The following is a 3,631-nucleotide window of genomic DNA, read 5'->3' as shown; positions in this document are numbered from 1 at the left end:
ATTATTTTAGGAGAGAGTAGAAGACAAACATTTAATCACTCTACCATGTTTAACTGGAAGTATACCTATTAATTTTTATTGTATCAATAGTTATGTGTAGCTACTTAAGGTGTGTATTTATTTTTCCTATAAGTCAATTTTTATACTTATTTTTATTTGATTTATCTACAAGACCACAAGAACCACAACAAACCACCACTTCCCTCTAGTCTTCTGCCCCAAATTCCTATCCCTCTATCACCACACATACAGATAGCCATCGTCCTAGAGTTTTCATTCTTGGTTTCTACCATTTATGTGCTTTGGAAAGCAAATATGACGAAGATAAATGGTTATTTCATAAGTGGAAGAGTAAAACTTGTTGCTTTTCCTTGTAATGACTGGTTATAACCACCCATATTTCTCTTTTGTTTCAAATCTTTGAAAACCTTTCCTGTTTTCTTCTTTCATTCAGTGATGCTGTTGGAAAATCTAAGTCAACATGCTGTCTTTCTCGGGACTTTAATTATAATTCTTGAGCTCTAAGGTTTACAAGTGATTGAATTCATGTGTGAATACTTTGATTTGTTTAGTGCATGATCTTTGTTTAAAATTTTCTAACACCCTATTCATTTCCTTAGAGTGGGAAAGACTAGAGATCTCTTCAAGGAAATCAGAGATACCAAGGGAATATTTCATGCAAAGATGGGTACAATAAAGGACAGAAATGACAAGGACCTAACAAAAGCAGAAGAGGTTAAGAAAAGGAACCAAGAATACACAGAAGAACTATACAAAAAAGATCTTAATGACCCGGATAACCATGATGGTGTGGTCACTCACCTAGAGCCAGACATCCTGGAGTGTAAAGTCAAGTGGGCCTTAGGAAGCATTACTACTAACAAAGTTAGAGAAGGTGATGGAATTCTAGCTGAGCTATTTCAAATCTCAAAAGATGATGCTGTTAAAGTGCTGCACTCAATATGCCAGCAAATTTGGAAAACTCAAAAATGGCCACAGGACTGGAAAAGGTCAGTTTTCAATCCAATCTTAAGGAATGGCAATACCAAAGAATGTTCAAATTACCATACAATTGCACTCATTTCACATGCTAGCGAGGTAACACTCAAAATACTTCAAAATAGGCGTTAGCAGTATATGAACTGAGAACTTCCAGATGTTCAAGCTAGATTTAGAAAAGGCAGAGGAAGCAGAGACCAAATTGATAATATCCACTGGATCACAGAAAAATGCAATTCCAAATGGAATTCCAAAACATTTCTGCTTCATTGAGTACACTAAAGCCTTTGAGTATGTGGATCACAACAAACCATGGAATCTTCTTTAAGAGATGGGAATACCAGAGCACCTTACCTGCCTCCTGAGAAACCTATACGTAGGTCAAGAAGCAACAGCGAGAAGCAGGCATGGAACAACAGACTGGTTCAAAGTTGGGAAAGGAGTACATCAAGGCCATTTATTTGTCATCCTGCTTATTTACCTTATATGCAGAGTGCATCATGTGAAATGCTGGGCTGGATGACTCACAAGCTGGAATCAAGATTGCTGGGAGAAATAGCAACAACCTCAGATGGGCAGATGATACCATTTTAATGGCAGAAAGTGAAGAGGAACCAAAAAAACCTCCTGATGCAAGTGAAAGAGGAGAGTGAAAAAGCTGGCTTAAAAACTCAACATTCAGAAAACAAAGATCATGGCATCTGGTCCCAACACTTCATGGCAAATAGATGGGGAAAAAGTGGAAACAGTGATAATAAATAAAACTGGGCTAGAACCGGGCATGGAACAATAGACTGGCTCAAAACTGGGAGAGTACAACAGGCTGTATATTTGTCACCCTACTTATTTAACTTATATGCAGAGTGCATCATGTGATATGCTGGGCTGGATGACTCACTAACTTTTGGGCTTTTACTTTCTTGGACTCCAAAATCACTGGGTATGGTGACTGCAGTCATGAAATTAAAAGATGCTTGCTCCTTGGAAGAAAAGCTATGACCAATCTAGACAGCATATTAAAAAGCAGAGACATCACTTTGCTGACAAAGGTCTGTATCATCAAAGCTATGGTTTTTCTAGTAGTCATGCACAGATGTGAATGTTGAACCATAAAGAAGGCTGAGCACGGAAGAATTAATGTTTTGGCACTGTGGTGTTGGGAAAGATTCTTGAGAGTCCCTTGGACTGAAAGGTGATCAAACCAGTCAATCCTAAAGGGAATCAGTCCTGAATATTCATTGGAAGGAATGAAGCTGAAGTTCCAATACTTTGGTCACTTATGTAAAGAGCTGACTCATCGGAAAAGACCCTGATGTTGGGAAAGATTGAGGGCATGAGGAGAAGGGGGCAACAGAGGATGAGATGGTTGGATGGCACCATCAACTCAATGGACATGAGTCTGAGTAATCTCTGGGAGATATTGAAGGAGAGGAAAGCCTGGCATGCTACAATTCATAGGGTTGTAAATAATTGGACATGAATCAGAGACTGAACAAATATTTCCTTATTTGGGGAAATTTTAAGTAAGTGTTTTCTTTAATATTCCATCTGAAGAAGGAATTCATAGGGCCTGGACCCCATCTTAGGCCTGTCCGTGCTGATCATGCTCGGCCGCCTCTCCATTGAACTCTGAACTCTCTGCTTAGTGCCTGTGGGAACGACAATGGAAGGATAAGACCCCCTCTGGACAGGGGAACCTTGAAGATCGTATCCAGGTTAGTTAGCTAGTTAGTTAGTTAGTTCAGTCGCTCAGTTGTGTCCAACTCTTTGCGACCCCATGAATCGCAGCACACCAGGCCTCTCTGTCCATCACAAACTCCCAGAGTTCATTCAAACTCATGCCCATCAAGTCAGTGATGCCATCCAACGTATCCAGGTTACTCATCGCCTAAGAGAGAACATACTCTAATCACCCCTGCCTCTGGACAGTATCTATCGGAATGTAACCACAGGCTTATCGGTTATTAACTGGTCGGAATGTAACCGCAGGCTTATTGAATATTAACTGTTTGAACACATAACACATGAATGATGAGGTTATTGTGATTGTATTTACCCTTCCTTTCTAAGTCTCAAGGAATCTGGGGTGGTGGGTTCAGACACGTACACATAGGGTATAAAAGATTTTCACAAATGCTGGACGGGGTCCTTGGCTAAGAGAAGACTCTGCCTTGGGCCCGCCGGTGTAATAAACTGCACTCCACTATCTGCATTGTCCTTCTGAGTGAGTTTGCTTCCTGGAAGATGTGCCTATAACACCTCCCCTCCAAGTATTTTTCTTTTCCATGTTTGTCTACTGTCATATTTTGATCTTTTAATTTTTTTTAACTGATTTTATATTTGGTTATCTCCTTCTAAAGCCCTCTGAAAGAATTATCAGTTTAAAATTTGACTTCCTAATTCAGTGTTGTATTGAACCAACTGTTGACTTCTTTATTTCAAAATTTGGCATGTAATATTTGAGGTTGACTATTTTAATACCTTCCTATTCCTATTTTGTATTTTCATTATCCAAACATTTCAAAGGCATATTTATAATGTTTGAAAATATGCTTATTTTAAATTCTGATTTTTTAATATCCATTAATTTTGCTTCATCACATTTAAAAATTATTGAGGAAACTTAAGCCTC

At 38.8% G+C, this 3,631-nt stretch overlaps 1 long non-coding RNA gene across 1 annotated transcript; it reads left to right on the top strand.

Annotated features, from left to right (window-relative positions):
* Positions 1 to 2,684: 2,684 nt before the first annotated feature.
* On the top strand, positions 2,685 to 3,207 carry LOC122451270. The gene is made up of 2 exons (XR_006272356.1): positions 2,685 to 2,714; positions 2,876 to 3,207. It is a non-coding gene; the product is annotated as an uncharacterized LOC122451270 (long non-coding RNA).
* The last annotated feature ends 424 nt before the right edge of the window (positions 3,208 to 3,631 follow it).

Source organism: Cervus canadensis, chromosome 12 (genome assembly GCF_019320065.1).
Source record: "Cervus canadensis isolate Bull #8, Minnesota chromosome 12, ASM1932006v1, whole genome shotgun sequence".
In the NCBI taxonomy this organism is placed as follows: domain Eukaryota; kingdom Metazoa; phylum Chordata; class Mammalia; order Artiodactyla; family Cervidae; genus Cervus; species Cervus canadensis.
The sequence above is the reverse complement of the archived record's forward strand: the minus strand, read 5'-3'. Positions and strand labels throughout refer to the sequence as shown.